We start from the raw sequence: 21,490 nt of genomic DNA on the forward strand, positions 1-21,490 counted from the left end.
GGAGGGGGAGCACGAGAATTAAAGGGGCCGCAACCTATATATCGGTGCATAGTTAATGATGCGCTAAAACGGGCAGTTAAAAAAATGAATTAAAAAAAATCTATGGGGTATTTTGAGCTGAAACTTCACAGACACATTCAGGGGACACCTTAGACTTATATTACATCTTAATATAAAAAGAAGTTCTAGGGCACCTTTAAGTTAACTAAATTTAACTTAAAAGTTGAAGCACTATATTTACAAGTCTATGGTCTATAATGTACTCTACGAATAAATTACTCTGAGTAAAAACTGTCACTGTGTCAGAAATCGAATACTTCCTTACGCGAAAAGCAGTACACCAACAGAAAACACAGTATTTGAAAAACAGTAGGCGAAAAGTACCTGGATGACCTACTACTTCAGCAAAGATTCTGGATTTCGCAATAGATGGACACTTTACATTCCCATGAGGCCAACTGATGCTGGTAGGTCACATGACAGTTTAAACACGGCGGATGTAGTACGTCCGAATTTCATTCATACTATCCATATTCCTACTATACAGAACATACTTTTTAACAGTCGCAAAAATGTAGGTCCTACTCAGGCAGCAGGCTATTCAATTCCAGACCCACCATGTGATTCTGCTGTGATAGAGACACTAAAGCAGAAAGAATGGAACTTGTTAGTGTGTAAACTCTGACTGAGAATCACCCGATTGCTTTCCAGGACTGCAGGAGTGCAACTGCCGTTGTCCCACAGCACACTGCCGACCTTTCAAATCCAAAATCTTAATTTGCGACAAATGAATGCAGCCAAATTAGAGTGTTTATCTGTCAGCCAGTTAGGCCTGTTTAACACCTAATCAGGCAGATCCTCTTTGTGCATTCACTGGACAAAGAAAATCAGGGAGTGTGTGAAAGATTTGGCCGCTCTGTAAAAAGAGAGCAACACACACCAGAGAGACCATTGACATTTTTACACAATAACTGAAGTACTGTTAAAACATTCATCTGTTTCATGCATAATGGAGTCTTGTGTGGTCTCTTCCTTTCTGTGGGAGTAATTGCTGCAGTGTTGGATGTAAAATGACAGTTAATCCCATTAGATTAGAGAAAGTGAGCAGGAAGCAAGGCTGAAGAGGGATTAACCTCTGCGGTCCAGTGACAGGAGTGTAATCTCCACGCCAGACGCACACAAACTTGTGAGTCTGAAACATGTTAAAGGGGCTGATACACACACACAGTTTCTTCTATACCAGTTTAATATGCAGCGACAACTATAGTATACAGTATGTACGACATTCAGCAGCTGATTTTCCCCAAACATTTCTCATTTCCACAACTAGCTTAACAGCAACCAATGGGAAAGAGGGGATTGGAGATAACACTGCAGTGTTAAAATAAAATCATTAAAAAATTATTTCACCTCCAAATGATTTTCCTTTTTGACTGACGTTGACTCGGTCAGAGACCACCCTAACGAAAAACACATCTTAAACTGGCCTAAGCTGTTTTGCTCACCTAAAGTCAGGCTGGTTTGAGAGCTGGTTTTGGACATTTTTCAGTAGATCAGAACAGAAGACCAGCTGGCCAGGCTGGAAGACCATCTTAAACTAACTAAACCCAGCTTAAACAAGGTAAGACCTACAAATCAGCTAAGAATGCACTCTAAAAAATGCTGGGTTAAAAACAACCCAAGTTGGGTTGAAAATGGACAAACCCAGCAATCGGGTTGTTTTAACCCAGCGGTAGGGTTAAATGTTTGCCCAACGTGCTGGGTAGTTTTATTTAACTCAACTATTGTTTAAAAATTACTGCTTAATTAAAATTAACCCAAAGTATGTTGGAAATGAACATTTATTAATGTTCAATGAATAATTATGAAACAATAAACATTTATTAAATTGCTTATTAATAAATTTATATTAATAAACTATTAAACTATTACATTTATATTAATAAAATATTAAAGCTTATTAATAAACATTCACCTTTTGTCTATTATTGTTGCCTCTAATTGCATCTGGTTTTTAATTTCCCAACTATTTTGGGTTCATTTTAAGTTAGCCATATAGCAATTTTTAAACAATAGTTGGTTTAAATAAAACTACCCAGCAGGTTGGGCAAACATTTAACCCAACCGCTGGGTTAAAACGACCCAATCGCTGGGTTTGTCCATTTTCAACCCAACTTGGGTTGTTTTTAACCCAGCATTTTTTAGAGTGTGGTTTCCAGCAGGGTAAAGAAAGTAAATATCAAAATAGGTGTTGCATAGTTTTATACTACCAAAAGCCTTTCTAAAATTGTTAACAAAGTAATTTAATGACATGAATGTAAATGCAATAACAGCAAATAATTACTTTGTTTAACCACTACAATTGGGATTCTGTATGTCAAGATGCTCTCAAAGATAAACTTCTGAGCTTCTTCAAAAAAGTGGGGACATTTTCAAAAATAATGTCCACTTATCACAATCCAATCAATTCTTGATGGATCCAATCAAGTCCTGCCTTATAATCGCCTTACAATGGTCTTGTTGACCATTGGGTACTTCATATGGGTACTATTAGCTGCAAATGCCGTTTGAAGACTGCAAAGCGAAAGGTTAAAACTCCATACGTAAAATGTCTCTATAAAGATCAAGCTCTTCTTTAAAGGTCAGGTCAGGCCAAAGCAATACTCCACAGCCACATAACTCTCTATGATCTCATGCTTGAGGCTCCAGCAGACATAAGTAATAGAGCTCAGAATGAGTTGTGGTATGGATGAGCAGTTCCTCCTAATTGAGGGAGCTGAGGCGCAGAGGCCTGTCTGATGGGGAGGATGTGAATACAGTACTGTTTGTGCTTACAGCAGCATTCGTGCATTGGATTTTAATGAACTGGGAAACACAAAGTCCCTCTTTTATTTGTCCCTCACTCAGTTTTCCACCTCCATCCCACAATCCAACACTCCACTTCCCAACAATCTTGCCAGTAACCAAGATCACCATCTGACTAGTTGATTAGTTTCTTTTTTCCCTATTGTTTGTTTTAGTTTTAATATTTTTAGCATCACTGCTTTAAAAAGGATGAATTAAGAGATGCAACTTGAAGGTTTTATCATGCTAATGGCTAACATGCTAACGTGTATTCACAATCAAGATCACCAACTAACTAGTCGATTTATTTTTTTTCACAATTTTTTTGTTTTTTAGTTGTAATGCTTTTATAGGCACTGCTTTAATGAGGATAAATTAAGAGACGCAACTTCTCTGAGAAGGTTTTAGCATGCTGACATGCTACAGTGTATTCACAACCAATACCAAACACAACCAGTGATGTCGACTAGTTTATTTTTCCCTTTTTTTGTTTGTTTGTTTGTTTTAGTTTTAATATTTTAAGCATCACTGCTATAAGGAGGAAGACAATTTCTCTCAGAGGGATTTAACATGCTAACTGCTAACATGAGTATTTCTAAGACTGTGTGAACTGCATGATTTGTCCCTCCAAACCAGTTCAGTGCAAATCCCACCCTGCAGCCAATATCATTGGTTAAGGTTAGGGTGCAGGTAGTCGCAGCCTCAGACGTCATGAAAATACTAACTGGAGCATTGAATCCTTCACATCTTACGCAGCCAAAATCTGCGAATTTCACAGCCAAATCAGAAGCGCAATAGAACAGTTTTTTAAATTAAGTCACCATTAAATTGCATGGCTCCCACAGTAAATGTTGTATTGTCTTATATATGTTTTATTTTACCAGTTGTGGAATCCAACCATTCAACCATTTGAGGTAGTTAGCCTACTTTATTGAATATTTCCATTTTATGCAACTTTACACATAAATGTATTAATAGTAAATTAATAATTAATAAATTTAAGATCATCATGTTTAAAGCGAACAACACATTTCAGACCTAGTGGAGTAATAGTAATAATATCTAGGTCTGAATTGAAATAGGCTACATTGTATGTTTTAACGGATCACGCTACAAACATAACAGTCTTATAATACATGATGCATTGCTGTGTCCGGTATCGCATACATTAGACATTAGACAACACTGCAAAATCAAGCTGTTATATTCATATATTTATTGTCCAACATTCCCAATTTTTCTGATGCATGTCCTTAATTTAATTTCATATGTTGGTATTAATTCAGTGTTTATAAGCCTTTTAAATAATTTTAACCCAAACTGACTGGGTTTCTAGAAAGCAAAGGTTTTGTGAAAAAAGTGGAAGACACAAAGTGTGTAAAATAAACTGTAAAAAGGATTTGATGATCACTAGTGATTGTATTTTATTCTGTGTTGTCATCATTCAGGTTGGATTTCAGCTTTAATGTATGTTTTTTTTTTTTTTTTTTTAACAAAGCAGCTGATATTGCCATAGAAACTAGTGGACTGACGACTCGCTTTCACCCCAAAATGGCGGAAATGCAAGGAAATGCACTGGAATGCAAGGAAATGCACTGGGCGCAAGTAAATGCACTGGGCGCCAGTGTTGCAATGGAACGTTCTATTGACTGTCGCTTCTTGTTAGTGTATATTCTTTGATATGGCACAGTAAATGGGAAACACTTCAGGAGTTTCAAAGTCATCATCTGATTGGTTGAATTCTACAGGATTTCCTGGAGATATGCGTGTCACGTTCTTTAACGGTCCACCTGGAAACAAAGCCATCATGACGCCAAACATCCTCATGGAAGAGGAAAAGTGTCATGTTAACAACTGTGACAATGAGCGCATATCAGGATCAACTAAATGCAGGATTTCGAAAAGTATATAAAATTTGCGGTGCCACTGTTGCGGTAAACTTGCACAATATTGTTGAATTAATAATTTCTTAGATGCACGCTGGTCAAGCCCCTAAACATGACGCGATTGATTGGTTGCTTTACATGTCAGTCAGACATTGTCTTGGGCAGTCCTTGGCCAATGAAAGCTGCGATAGAGTCCTGACCTTCTGCCGTCAGTCTATGTGAGACTAGGTTGCAGGATAAACCAATGTTTACTTTTTAAAACGTAACTGCTACATTCGGTTTCATTCTGTTCCTTACTTCCTTAAAGGTTTAGTTCACCCAAAAATGAAATTTCTGTCATTACTCACCCTCATGTCGTTCCTACACCGTTTACATTCAGCGCTTCCAGGTTCTACATCAGAACGTCGGCTCATTATTGGCCGGCTCCTGCGTCAGCAGCACATGCATGAGTCGTGCTGCTCATGTGTACAGCGTCAGCCAATACTGAGTCGACGTTCTGACGTAGAATTTGGAAGCGCCGAACGTAAACAGCGTAGGAGAATGACAGGTCTTGTTGAACAAAGTCGTTATTTTTGTTTTGTTTTTGCACACAAAAAGTATTCTCATCACTTTATAACATTAAGGTTGAACCACTGCAGTCACGTTGACAATTTTACAATGTTTTTACTTTTTCTGAACCTTGAATGTGGTAATTACATTGCTTTTCTAACCTTTTAAGAACGACTGGTCGACTAATCATTCAAACAACCCACTACTAGTCAATTATCAAAATAAGTTGTTTTTCACATCGCTACCATCTCTATTTCTTCCATTGTCTTTCTCTCACTGATGGGCAACATGCGAAGCACATTGATTGGCTAATGAGCTGTAAAGCTCACATGATTGGTCGAACGACCTTTAAGCCCACGAGAACCAGCCGTGAGCACTTTGGTTTCTTCTGCTTGATGTCACCCTTCCATCTCAATCTCTCTCAGTACCTCAATATTTTTTCACATGGCATAAAATCTTTCCCTTGAAATGCGAAATACCATGTGGCGTGTCTGCCTTGCTACAGCAGACTGAATGTAGAGAGCCAATCACAGCAGACATAACAGGTTTTTATTGCCAGGATTACTAGCCAGCACAACCCACACAGTGAACGTAATGAGGTCTAGTGTACGTGTGTGTACAATGTGTCCACAAATCTTCCTGATCTCCAGCGTTCTGGGGCTACTTTAGCGGTCTACACGGATTTGCTTGGAACAGCGCTAATTTGTTCGTTTTTCATCACTAGCATTGACAGTTTTCAGACCACTGAAGGACGTTGGTCCAGTGGAAGTCGCTGATGCCGCTTGGTGTCCAGTCGTAACTAGCCTCCTCAGGAGCCAAATCCAGTACCAACCACTGCAGGTATGATTCAAACGAGCCCGAGGCCACCATCGTCACGGCAACTCACCGTTATCCGTCTCAGATCCATTTATAACCAGCGCCTCCCAACCAGGGGACAACTGGAAAGGAACCAGAGCCTGCCAGTTACCTAGCAACTATGGAGCGAGTGCTGGTGCTATGCGTAAAAATCCAGCAGGCCTCTGAGGCAACGTAAAGGATATACAGCAGTGCGCCGGACCAATGCTGTGAGGTTTGATTGTGAGTGAGGACGTGATGAGCCAATGAGGTGACGTGTCACATTTCTGCCTTTACCAATGATAATAAGGAAATGCAGTGGTGTGAATCCTGCTCTATGCAGGGATCAAAAGGAATCAAGAGAAAAAGTCAGCCTCCAACACAAAGACGAGAAGAAAAAAAAGACGTCATGACAGTTTCTCTCGTTTCTCTCTCACTTTCTACACGCATTCTCACTCTCTCTCACACACTCCTACTCATTCTTGCACACGAACCCTCAGACATGCCAGACCAAGAATAAAACTGAGGAACATGCAGAAAAAACAAGCAGTACGGAACATTTGTGAGAACAATGTGATTTTACTTAATAGTAAAGCCGTGCAAAAATACATGTTGTCAAAAATGACTAGTTGGTGGGTGGCTTGAGTAACTAGTCAGCTAATCAGGAAACAAATAGGTTGACCCGATCAGATACATTTCTTACATAAGACACATTCTTGTGTTAAAAGCAAATGGTTTTAGTGTCGATTCTTTAAAAAAGACTTTTCTGGAAGACTTCTAGCTTAGCATGACATTCAAAAGACTTATATATACATGTATGTATGTATAATGCACTACCATTCAAAAATGTGTGGTTACTGTGTTTTTGATCAAATAAATGCTCACCAAGGCACCATTTATTTGATCAAAGTGACAATAAAAACAGTAATATTGTGAAATATTATTATAATTAAAATAACCATATTTATTTTGATGTATTTTAAAATATAATTTATTCCTGTGATGAATTTTCAGCATCTTTACTCCAGTCTTCAGTGTCACATGATCCCTCAGAAATCATTCTAATATGCTGATTTGGTGCGCAAGAAACATTTATTTGATTCTTTGATGAACAGAAAACTCAAAAGTGTAGCATGTTTTAAAAAAATTTAATCTTTAGCAATATTATAAATGCCTCTTTTGATCAATTCAATGCATCCTTGCTGAATGAAAGTGTTAATTTCTTTCCCAAAAACCTGACCCCAAACATTTGAACGGTACTGTAAATACATTTAATATATATTTTTGGACAACCATCATGACCTATCTGTACTAAATAGGCCAATAGGCCATTTCCACATAAATGAATAAGAAATGCAACGCCCTAATCCAATATAAATCAAATCAGTAAAGCAATCACGCAACACACAGTACATCAAATCCGTTCCAAATTAATCTCATAAAGTGATCATCTGAAACAGGCTTGCTTGTGGTGTTAAGAATCTAGTTTTAGTCTACGCTCGCCGCTGTCGACAGCGACATAAGGACCAACAGCAGGCAGATCAACAGCATTAGACCGGCAGCCCTGTCACATCCTGCACAGCACCAGGCCGCTGATTGGATCCAAGCTTCAAAACACCACAGGATAAACCAGCAGAGGGCCCGGAAGTGTCCTCGCATGACGCCTGCACCCTACACGGAACGATAGATATCGCTTTTATGTAAGAGGAAACCCTTTTTGCACAAGTTCTCATTCTTGAGTGGCTCAAAATGCCAATGTCTGTGACAAGGAAAAGAATACTGCATGTCAGACGTGACTATTGTATCCTGTTAACGTGCTGTAAAATCACTAGCTGAGAAGGCAGGAGGAGATTTACGCTCAGCTGACTGATGTCAGGTCTGATATGACTGTAGTGATGATGGCTCTGATCTGTGCAGACGCTGCAGTCAACTACAGCATGTGTAAAACATTCCTTCAAAGCCGCATGGGACGTTTCGGAGTGATTTCAAGTTGACTTCAAATTCTCTTATCAATTAAAAATGAATTCCAAATAAAGTAATATTAGATTTAATCCACTGCACAAAAAACTTGGACAACTTGGACTGTCCAGAGAAGAAGATTCTGGGAAGTAGCTTGGTGTTTGATCTATTAATTTAAGGAAGAACTGTGTGCTCTTCCTTCTAAACTCCAGATTTGATCCTTCAGATTCAACAAAAATCAATGGAATGCTTTAAGACAGTGAAACAACTTGCTATGTGGCTGGATAAGACTGAAGCCATGCTGAATAATTGATCAAAAGATAAATGCTATATAGGCTGCTTTGAGTATACAAACACACACACACTCACAAACAGGCAAAAATTGACGTTTAGCAAAGAATATAAGCTCTGAACTTTACACTTGAAGTGAAACTGCTAATCAGTATGTACAAAAAGCATTAAAATTAACTGTTTTCTTTCCATATTTTGGCTTTGACGTCAAAACACAGGACAGTAGTAAAAGTAAAAGTCTTGGGACAGTGTATGTTCTTGTGGGGGATTCAGCCAATCAGCTCAAATCATGATGTCATAATGTGCAGCTCAGGTGATTGGCTTGAAAATCCATCAAAAATGAGCAAAGATGGCAAATTTCAAGTCAAATACGCCAGTCGAGCAATTGCTATTGTGAGTAACTTGGTTTATATTCAATCATCAGTTGTAGCTAGTGTAAAATTATCCAGTTAAAGTAGTCTACAGTTTACCTGAATCCATAAGTGTGCATTTTCAGTCCACACTGCAGTGCTGTACCTTCAGACTCGTTAATGTTAAGGTGTGTGAAAATAGAGCATCTGCGAACAACTTCCTCTTTCATTCCTCTGATGGGAAAACCATCTGGAACTGTAGTGAACTACATAAAAGCCCCACCCCGGTAAATAAACCACCCAAAAAAAATTCCAAAAATCTAGCCTCCAGCAAAGTTAAAAGGAAAGAAAAGCTCTGTGAGAACATTTTGGAGCACCCTCAAAGCTTACTGGCAGCTTTATTTGTGTTATGAGGAAGCTTACACCTCAAGCCCCATCCACATGTGGATGGCGTAGCTGTGAGATTACGTTTAATACACCAGGGCTGATCCATAGCACAGCAGGTCCTACTTTCATTATGCAACACCGCCTCACTGCTGTTCTGTTCTGATCCTTCGTGACTCTTTCAGTGCTAACTGCAGAACTGCATTAATGCAACCTAAAGGAGACGTCTGCCTGCCCTTTCATCCCAAGGCACAGTCATCCTTGCTGCTGTGCCATCTACAGATTACGTGGGCCATGAGGTTAACGCTTCGGCTTCAGAAAGTCCAGGAGGCAAGTGTATACACGCACACAACAATGAAGGAATTTACATGGGTAGTTGAGGCATTCTGTCTGACTTTAGGGCAAAATTATATAAATGTATGACAGAAAGTGTATATTTTAAGCCCCGTAAGGTAAGCATTTCTGTTTTTCATCATTTTTTATGAATGCACGATATTATGTATATAGAACTATATAAATATAAATATATAAAATGTTTCAAATAAATAACAAATATAAAATAAAAAATATTATTTCTAAAATAAAATATATTAATAAAATCACTAAAATAATATATAATAATTATATATATATATATATATATATATATATATATATATATATATATATATATATAAAATATTATTTCTAAAATAAAATATATTAGTAAAATCACTAAAATAATATTATATATATATATATATATATATATATATATATATATATATATATATATATATATATATAATATTATTTCTAAAATAAAATATATTAATAAAATCACTAAAATAATATATAATAATTATATATATATATATATATATATAAATAAAAACATTGAAAACTAAAATTTACAATATGAAAAATGAATATAACCGATATGGTACCGATATATTGCAGATCTCTATTTTTTAACATTTTTTTTCTTGACTATTTTAAAATTTTCTTTGTTGTTACAATTAAATGTTTTAAAATATAAATAAAATATTATATATATATATATATATATACACACACACACACACACACACACACACACATATAGATAAATAGATAGATAGATAGATAGATAGATATAAAATGGATATTCATTTTGAGATTTACTAAAGATTATTTAATAGTCTTTTTAAATTATTAGTCTAAAGATGAACTTTAATTGAATGTTAGATGACAGCAAAAGTAATCTAAATGTAAAAATAGGGGAAATGACCAAAAAAAAAAAAATCTAATTTTGGCCGATAACCAATAAGGTACCGATATATTGCGCATCACTATCTTTTAAATAATTTTTCTTCTTGACTAATTTAAAATTTTCTTTGGTGTGACAATTAAAGTTTTGAGCGTACAAATATTTAATGTAGCTTAATTAATATGAGATCATAAAGCTGCATGCATGATAATTATTAAAAAAAATATCCTGGGAAACTGACGTCCTGCGGTATGACATGCAATACTCCATCAAAAACTATTTTAAATGTCACATACACAGACTCAAACTAGGCATTCACCACTGCATGTGAACACAGGAACATCATACACTGTAAACTGAGCAGCGTATAATCGAGTGTGATGGGTAAAATCACCAAAGTAATAAAGAAACTACAGTACGGTGCAAAGTAGCTTGGGATGACAGGTCACTCACTGACATATGAAAGAAAAAGCGAATGTTTTAGCAATAAAAGCAGGTGAAAATGCAGGAAACATTGGCTGGTGCTGCAGCGAGTGTAGAACAAAAGCTTTAACAGTGCATTAATCTAAAAAACAACTAGAGGCAGCGCAATCCCTTATAATCCACCTTCTGCTTCACTCTTGCTCCAGTGACTTACCCAGAGTTTCGGCGCTCATTCGCACAGTCAAGTCCTCCGTCCCCAAACATCCAAGAGCCCTTGCGAGTGTCCTGACCTGCCTTGACAAGCTGTATCAACTCTCTGGCTCTCTTATAAAGCGCTGTGATGCATCACCTCAGAGCACATACGAACATGCATATTTGTGTGGCGGCAGATTTATCACTCTTTCTTCTCCAGTCTTCTCACGCTATCAAACCGCAGAGGTTTGTACTCCAGCAACAACGATCTCTTTCTGAACACGTCACCCCTTTCTCCTCCTGCCTTCTCTTGCTCCTCATTCACGCTCTCCGCCTGTTACTATGGATACCCTGCTCCCATCCAGCGAGGAGCCGCTGCGTTCGCGTGCCGTAACGGGAGTGCAGCGCAGGTGACCGTTTCCTCGGCTCGTGAAGCAGTGTGAGACGGGAGACTGAACGTCCTTAACTCACTCTCCGCTTTCTCCGCCTCACTCTCCCATATCTGTTTCCCCTCCCTCTCTCTTTCTCTCTCTCTCTCCCTCTCTCCGAAGCTTCATTGTTTAATGCGAGTTCCAGCGCTCAGCCACAGCACACTGCAGTAAGATTGCGATACATTCATCCTGGTCTCATTTGTTCTCATCATCTTAAGTTTGGTTGACAATATTTCAGAGTTGGCTGTTGGGAAACATGACTGTCATGTTCACACTGATTCAGCAAACACCAACAGGATTAACACGTTGATCCAATGAAACCCAACAAGCGTTGAAGTTGCCGTTTGTTGGGGCAGCCTGAAATGGCCTTAATCCAACATCTGTCCTACTCCTTAATGCTAGTACACAAACACGGACACGACAATTATGGCTTTCAACATTCAAAATGTGTTCACAGGATATACAGTACATACATACATACAGGTTAATTTAATCTGAATTAAAATGCGTAAAGCATAAAATATCTGTACCGTATTGGTTTTTGGTCGATATGATAATTATTGCTTTTATGTAAAACTCTTAACTGCACAAATGATCAACCATAAATTATGAACTGATAATAGACATTTAATAGTACATGTTCATTTCCACTATTTTTTTTATTAAGACATAGTTTGCATTATCGAACATTCACTTAAAGTTAATCTTTAAAACACTAGTAATTTAATAACACTGGCAAATGTAAATGTTTAGCAAATTTTAAATGAATATTCATTTTTCATACTATAAATTATAATGTTGTGATGCCGAAATTCACTTGTAGCATTTAAAATGATTGACTTTCTAGTGTTTTATTTATCTTTCTTTATTTTATTTTTTTAGGCAAAACAGTATAGAATTTTATTACTGGACTTTTTTTGGTTATTGGCTGTAACTTGAAAATAATTATATAATAAATCAGCCTGAAAGGGACGGTATGTAAGTTTCGCCACTAGAGGTTCCGTATTCAAAACAATAATAAAGGCATAGCTTGATGACTCCATGAATGAGCGTGGGATCATGGGAGGCGTTGTCTTCACCTCCACATCTGATGGAAAGCAATCCAACAGAAATCATGTTCATGGAAGAGCTACTGTATTAAAGTTTTATTAAAGTTATGGAGGTATAGTGTTGTCAAAAGTACTGACTTCGGTACCAAGTCGGTACTGAAATTTGAAACGTGATGATACCAGCATCTACCCCTAGCATTTTGAGTGCTGTTAAGTGGATTCTTCAACATGTTTTTGAAGCGTTGATCAATGTAGCCAATCACAGACATATCTGTTGAGTGCATGAACACAATGGCCAATCAGAGGTGTTTAAGAATATGCTCAACAGCGCTCAAAATGCTAGGGGGAAATGCTGGTATTGTCACATTTTTTAAAATTTCAGTATCGACTTGGTAATGAAATCGGTACTTACAGGGCTGCACAATGATTAATCACGATTAATCGTTTGCAAAATAAAAGTCTGTGTTTACGTAATAAATGTGTGTGTTCTGTGTATAATAATTATGTATATATAAATACACACACATACATGTATAAATTTAAGAAATATATGCATGTATAAATAAATATATATATTTAAATATATTTTATATTATATATATAAATATAAATATTTTATATATTAATAACATTTTTCTTAAATATACATATGTATGTGTGTGTATTTATATATACATAATTATTATACACAGAACACACACATTTATTACGTAAACACAGACTTTTATTTTGCAAACGATTAATCGCGATTAATCGTTGTGCAGCGCTGATCACTTGAATTCACATTAGTTTATTTCATTCTAATAAAACAGCTGCAAGTGCTGTATTATTACTCATACACCACTTTATTTGTCAAATTAAAATTGTGGGGTAACATGCACTGTTTTACTTGATCAAAAAAGTCATTTGACATTTGAGTATGTTGAAAGAAATGTTAGCGTTACTCTGTGCGTTCATTCGGTGGCTGGTATGTTGCACACTGCAGTAAGATAGATCGATAGAATGTCATATTAATAAAAACTGGATAACTTGTGTTGTTAAATGGCATGCAATTAATTTTAAAATGTACTGTATGGTGGAAAATGCTGTATTACTGTTACTAAAAATAAAACTTTCTGATTTTGCTACATTAGCCACTTCACAAAATAATGTCTCTGAAGCACGGTATAAACATGTTACTCACGGGAAAATCAAGAAAAAAACCGATTCAAACAATAAGACTAACGTGTTGAGCTATAAAACAACACATAGTTTTCTGTCGATAAACAGTTCCTCACCTGTCTAATAAAACAATATATTAAAGCGTCTTTGGTGTTTCCATGGTTTCTACGGAAGTAAAACCGGAAATTGAGGGTATCGCGAATATGTCACTGACAGGCGACGCAATGACACGAGACGTTACACTGGTTAAAATAGAGGATTTCACTGGATTTAAACATTGTTGGAATGTACTGTAAGTACACGTGTCAACTCGTTCTAGTGGTTTTTGGATATTTTAATTAAAAAATCTTACATATTGTGCCTTTAAGCGTGCTGAATTTTTCCCCAAGACTGAGTCCGTCCAGCGAATGTGTGAAAACTATTTTGTTTTACCACAGGCTGTGTGCGTGTACGCACAAATTACATACATACGCATTAGTAACAAATATATACACTACTGTTCAAAAATGTTTAAAGAAATTGTTACTTGTATACACATTAATTTGATCCAAAGTGACAGTAAAGACACGTTATTATTTCTAATAAACGCCGCTCTTAAGAACTTTTTATTCATCAAAGAATCAGAGTCAACTGTTTTCAGCATTGTTAATAATCATACAGTAAATGTTTTTTGAAGATGATTTCCGGAGAATTATGTGACACTGAAGACTGGAGTGCTCCTGAATATTTACTGTATTTTTGATCAAATTAAAGAGACAAAAGAAAAAAGAGAGAAAAAAAAAAAAGTACACACTTTTGAACTGTGGTGTAAGGCATAATGTATAGTCTGCCGGTCATTATCGCAAAATACATCCAAATGGTTTTGTGTCTGCCATTATCCTTATTATATATCTGACAAGAAATATTATATGAAATGAAATGACCATTTTGACAGCAGAATGACATATAAAACCAGGCCAGCTATTGCCTGGGACGTGCAGTTATACAGTCCAGCGATTATTATACAATAATATTTGACTGCGCAAAGACCAATCAGAATCCAGTATTCCACTGAGCCGTGCAATAAATACATTTTACTGTTTGAAACCCAAGCCTCCTCCATAAACGTCATGCTTAATCTATTTTTATGAGTGCGCTTGGTGACCGTCCTTAAGAAACAGCCCTCTCACGGGCCGCTGGGGCGTAAGGGGCCACTGGATCATCTCGATACCCATCAGCAGGATCTGTACTAGGGGAATAATCTCAGCTCACCCTGAGAACAACACACGCATGGTCATGTGCCAAAAATGTGTGTCAGTATGCGTCAATTCAACACATGAACCCACAGGCCTACCCACCCACGCTTGTACATATACAGCACAAACACTTACATATACAGAACAGTCCTCAATGTGTCTTTTGGTATTAAAGCAAATGTTTTGTCATCGTTAAGGTGTGAGGGAGTGTAATACGGGTGCCAAAAGCAAAGAACAGATAGACAGGAAAAAAAGGGGAAGACTGTGTGTGTGTGTGTGTTTGATGGGCCTGCTGTGTTAACGAAGGCAGTAGCCATCTGCTAGTGTAAGAAAAGACAATTTGCAATCTGTGCATTTGGAAAGGTGACAGGAAGTAATGAAAACAGGAATGCAACACAAAGGACATGGAAACTCATTATAACACACACATACACAGTCTGTGAATCGTAAGTGTTGGACCACGCACACTTAAAGGATACATGCCCTTACACACTTACTCACACACAAACACGTCAGTTTTGAATCATCCGTACTTCACGCAAGCTGTCTCTATGGTAACTACCGCTAGCAGTCATGGCAACTGGGTAACAGTTGTCAAAAAAACGAGCTAAACTATTATTACGAGCTAAATGACTTCTGACCGCCTACCAACACGACCCGAGCACGGCTAACATAAACCAGAAAACCAGCAGCTGCCGGGAAACACAACTTGGCACAACATGTGGCGTGAAAGAACAAGTGCTATTTAAACGCATTATACGCAATGGTAATAATCAGAACTGCGCTAAAAATACATATTATACAATTTATACAGTACATTTCTGTCTTGTACCCAAAACCATTCATGTAAACTGATGGAGGCTGAACTTATTCACTTTTCAACAGAAAGCTACCACAGCTCAAACCGCACATTTTTTGGATAAAAAAATAATCGCAAAATGAGTGCACTTTAAAAAGCCACAGACTTGGCCATAAGCGTCCAAATGCTCCATTTGGTTTTTATACTTTTGATTTGGATGCATTTTGTTTGGGGATTAAGATCATGATGTTTGAACTACAACTAGCCTAATTATAATAAATGATGACTTAAGTCATTTTCATGACAAAATTTTCCCTTTTAGAGTGATTGATGGTCACAACATAGAAATAAAAACGTAGTGTTAAGTATAATGTTTGTATGTGTGTATAAGAGAGAGAGAGAAAAATCACAGAGCTTCTGGGGAATGCAGACATGTTGCGCCTTGTTATGAATATTATCAGATGAATGCCTGTGGTAACCCTGAGGCCGGACACACACACGCAAGTCTACCGCTCTCTAATAGGGAGATCACACACACACACACACACACAGGCTCTTACACGCATGGAATGACGCTGCTGAGACATACAAAAAACATACAAAACACGTAGGCTTCGCCATTTGACATCAGCAGCTTTTGTTTAATGATAATTTGTTTGCTTTACGTCAATGTCTCTGCGTGTCTCTGCGAACGGAATTACTCTGCTTCTCCTTTGGGAGGCAAAAAACTGTGTCAAAACTGTTAAAAATCATAATTTTGTCATTTCTTAACAACGAAACTAGCACACCTCACAACAGCAACGGTCTGTTTTGCCCAATTTTTCACATTTCTGCAAGCTAAAAGCACATTTAGTTCTTGCGATGTTCATGTGAAATAAATGTGTGATTAAAAACAAAACAAAACTGAAAGCTGATGTGAAAGTGACAAACAATTCACATAGATATGTAAAATTATGTAATGTGTAATATGCATCAAATTACTAAACATAGATACTTCTATTGTTTCCATATATTTATATAATATTTAGTACGTAGTATATATAATATTATCAATACTTTGGCAAACCTTTATCATACCAATACATATTTTAATTTTAAATTATACATCGTAGTTCACTGGCCAAAATAAAGAGTGATGGAGCCATCTAGTGAACAGAAGGTGTATTACAGCTTAAGAAACACTTCATGGCATTCACCAAGTTTTATAAAGAATAGGCAAGGAAGAGGGATTTTGGAACAAAAGGAATGATGAACTGATCTCAGGCAATCCAAGAGCAAGATCAAGCTGCATTTGATTGAGGTGACATTTTGAATCAATTATATTTGCCTTGGTTTAAATGATACTCTCACTGAATCTCTAAAATGTGTGTGTTTGTGTACACACACACACTAGTACTCAAATGTTTGGGGTCAGTAAGATGTTTTTTTCAGCATAAGTCTTTTAGATTGTTGCAAAAGATTCATATTTTAAGAAGAATCTAGAAGAATCCTAAGGGGAACAAATGTACCACAGTTGCCACAAAAATAATAGGCTGCAAAGCTGTTTTCAACATTGATGATAACAATAAATCTTTCTTGAGCACCAAGACTGGAGTAATGGCTGCCCCACACTTTTGACCTATAATATACCTTCACAATTTGATACAAAATAAACTTTGACCTTATAACACCACAGTGTGCTTGTATAATTGTATTTGTGGACAGCAATAACACACACATCTTGTCACTGTCTTGTCTAGTAGCCTCGGCATCTGTTGCCCTGAGCGTTTATGAGCCGATTTAATCTGGACCTCTCCGCAGATGCTATTTCTCTCTCACTCCCATTGCCTCCTTTCTCTCTTCATACTATCGCTCCTCAATCTCTGAACCAAACATTCTCTAGGAAAGACAAAAACAAGGCAGCATTCTGTCCTGTTTCCCTCAGTCACTCTCTCTCCCTTGCTCTACTTGGCTTCAGACGAGGCCAGTGTCGTGTACTACACTGCATAAAGTGTCTTCTCTTTCACTCTGAGAGTCTCTCTCAGTCTCATTTACAGCAGAGAGTTCAGGACAGCGACCCGGGAGACAGAGGCGCTCTGTGATCTGTCTGAATCGAGGCTCATTAGAGGAAGTTCAGAATGTCCCAATCCGTGAACGTGAACACACACACTCACACACACACACACACGCACACACACACACAGGATTGTTTTTGTGAATTGTGGGGACATTCCATAGGTGTAATGGTTTTTATATTGTACAAACCATATTTTCTATCGCCCTACCCCTAAACCTACCCATCACAGGAAACTGTGCACATTTTTACTTTCTCAAAAAACTCATTCTGTATGATTTATAAGCCTTTTGAAAAATGGGGACATGGGGTAATGTCCTCATAAGTCACCCTCTCCTTGTAATACCTATGTCTTACCCATGTCATTATACAAATTTGTGTCCTGATGTGTCAAAAAAACAAAAACACGCGCGCGCGCGCACACAGACACACACACACACACACACACACACACACACACACACACACACACACACACACACACACACAAATATATATATATATATATATATATATATACACAAAGAAGATTGCTCTCTCCACATCTACCAGCTTTTTTGTTCTATCTCTGATTTTTCCAATAGTCCAATCTTGTGTTATAGGGATGGTTAATCCAAAAACAAATGATTTGTCATCAATTACTCACCCTCATGTCGTTTCAAACACTTATGACTTTCTTTCAATTAAATTTTGCAGAATGTGCTTCCATTGAAGTGAATAGGATTTCAGGTTATTTAAAAGTATCTGAAAAGTGGCCCATATGATTTTTGCGCTATACCAAGTTTTATGATATATAAATAGCTTATATTGAAATAATTTTGAAGAATTATTATGGTATGTAAATGTGTTTACCACTGTCTACTTTCATTCATCGATCTGACATCAATATGACAGGACCAATCACGTGCAGAACAGTGTTATTTTAGTATTAGTATTTATATACTCTTATTACTATTATTTATATTTTGAATTAGTCAGTAGTTTCATTTTAGTTTATTTTCGCTTATTTGATCTGCTTTTGTCAATTTTATTAGTTTTTTAAAATACTTCTATTTAGCTTCAATTTATTTTTATTTTAGTAATTTTAGTACTTCAACTTATTTAATTTCAGTTGGTATTCTTTGAAGTTTTTTTGTTTTTCATCTATTATATTTTATTTATTATTTATTTATATTTTAGTATTTTTTTAAATTTTATTTTACATTTCTATATACCAATTAACAAAAAAAAAGGATTGTTAATAGATTTAATTTTACTTAAATTCTAAAAAAAAAAAAAAAAAAAAAAAAGATACAGCAGGGGAAGATTATTAGTGAATTTTTATTTGAGTTTATCATTACATAAACCTATCATATGTCTTCTATGAGAATGTTATGGGTATTTTTTGTCCATTTTGGAGCTTGACAGCTGCAGTCCCCATCCACATCCATAATATGAAAGAGAGGAGAGTGAACATTCTTCTAAAATTCTCCTTTGAATTCCACAGAACAAAGAAATGGGATTTGAACAACATGAGGCTGAGAAGATGAGTTTGTTTTTGGGCATTTATTCGCCATACAACATTCATAACATGTGTAAAGCTTCCTATGTGCACACTGATGTTTTAAAGCAAACATTCCGCCCACAATAAAGCTTTGTGTATTAATTAAACACTGAGCCTGAGGGAATGACAATGCTAACAAAGCACACACACATACTGTAGTAGTGTGTTTTACCACAGACACATGGTCACCACACACATTTGAGAAAACAAACAATCAGATCACCTCCAACAGCAATCTTTAGCTAAATTTACTCATTCAAACATCTACAAACACAAATTTTCCTTTCTCTGGCTCCCTCTTGTGGACATACCATGCGTTTATTACCACTGCAGCATTTTTCCACAGCGAGTGTGTGTGTTTTCAAGAACTGAAGAAATCACATCCCACATTATTATATAATCAACTCCCTCCTCTCTGTTTCTCTTTTTCTCTCTCAGCTGAAAAGTGAGTGAAATTAGCATACGTGAGGCTGTAATTAGAGTCATTTAACACTAAATCTGTTAAAGCAACATGTCACGAGATCTCACTGTCATCAAACATGCCATTTAGTCTTTATCAAACACAGGAAAAAAAATTCACAATTTCCGTTTTACACACGTGGGCTGCAAGAATAACGACTGAAGGAATAACACAATTGTAGGTAAAAAAAAAATGCCTTCATTTTGGGTGACTTTAATATGAGTGTGCGGATATTTACTGTGTTCTCCTGCAGAAAAATTTCCCAAACGTGCAGACTACAATTACAAAATTTCACAAACAGATCCAGTTATACTGAAATTTCTACTGTTCAGTGTCATAGCGGAGATGCTATAGCTGTGGTTTCGTTCCAGTCGAAAGCAAGACAGATCGGACAGGATTGTTTATCAAACAAATGCAATTACAGGCAACATTCAGAGCCAACCGAAACTCTATTGCGACAAATCGGCCAATAGGACGTCAGAATGATTCAGTATGATGTCTCACAACCTCTGGTTGGCATTTCAAAGGTCCTTCAGCAAATCTTGTTTCAAGAGACAGCTTCATTCCAACAGCACTCACACAATAGCAAAGCATATGGCTAAACAGTGTGTGTTCATACAGGGTTCTCACATCCTTTAATCGATGAATTTCCATATTATATGTGACCCTGGACCACAAAACCAGTCATTAGGGTCAATTTTTTAAATTGACATCTATACACCATCTGAAAGCTGAATAAATACGCTTTCCATTGATGTATGGTTTGTTAAGATAGGACAGTATTTGGCACTATTTGGAATCTGATGGTGCAAAAAAAATCTAAAAACTGAGAAAAGTCCTTAGCAATGCATATCCACTCACAAAAATATTTTTTTGATATATTTACGGTAGGAAATTTACAAAATATCTTTTGGAACATGATCTTTTCTTAAAGGATTAGTCTTTTAAATACACTTTTCCTGATAAATTTACTCACCCCCATGTCATCCAAGATGTTCATGTCTTTCTTTCGTCAGTCGAAAAGAAATGAAGTTTTTTGAGGAAAACATTCCAGGATTATTCTCCTTCCAGTGGATTTTAATGGCTACCAACAGGTTGAAGGTCAAAATTACAGTTTCAGTGCAGCTTCAAGGGCTTTTAACGATACCAGATGAGTAATAAGGGTCTTATCTAGCGAATTGATCGGTCATTTTCGAAAAAAAATACAACCGTTTATACTTTATAAACAAAATATCGCCTTGAACGTACTTTCCGCTTCCGCATTCTTCATAACGCTTACGCTGAATGTTCTACGCCTTCCCTATTCTACTTATGGAAAAAAAAAACGAAACTGGCGCCGCGTTCGTTCCATAAATAGAATAGGGAAGACGTTGAACATTCAGCGTAAGCGTTATGAAGAATGCGGAAGCGGAAAGTACGTTCAAGGCGATATTTTGTTTATAAAGCATAAACGGTTGTATTTTTTTCGAAAATGACCGATCGATTCGCTAGATAAGACCCTTATTACTCATCTGGTATCGTTTAAAGCCCTTGAAGCTGCACTGAAACTGTAATTTTGACCTTCAATCTGTTGGTAGCCATTGAAATCCACTGTAAGGAGAAAAATCCTGGAATGTTTTCCTCAAAAACCTTCATTTCTTTTCGACTGACGAAAGAAAGACATGAACATCTTGGATGACATGGGGGTGAGTAAATTTATCAGGAAAAGTGTATTTAAAAGTGGACTAATCCTTTGATATCCTAATGATTTTTGGCATAAAAGAAAAATCGATAATTTTGGCCCATACAATGTATTGTTAGCTATTGCTACAAATATAAC

The 21,490-nt window shown here is 36.6% G+C and overlaps 1 protein-coding gene across 6 annotated transcripts in view; it reads right to left on the minus strand.

The window, feature by feature from the left end:
- anks1b (ankyrin repeat and sterile alpha motif domain containing 1B) overlaps positions 1-21,490 on the minus strand; it is a 238,722-nt gene that overhangs the window by 26,022 nt on the left and 191,210 nt on the right. The gene's annotated exons all lie outside the window — the stretch shown is intronic.

This window comes from Megalobrama amblycephala, linkage group LG14 (genome assembly GCF_018812025.1).
Source record: "Megalobrama amblycephala isolate DHTTF-2021 linkage group LG14, ASM1881202v1, whole genome shotgun sequence".
NCBI classification, from domain to species: domain Eukaryota; kingdom Metazoa; phylum Chordata; class Actinopteri; order Cypriniformes; family Xenocyprididae; genus Megalobrama; species Megalobrama amblycephala.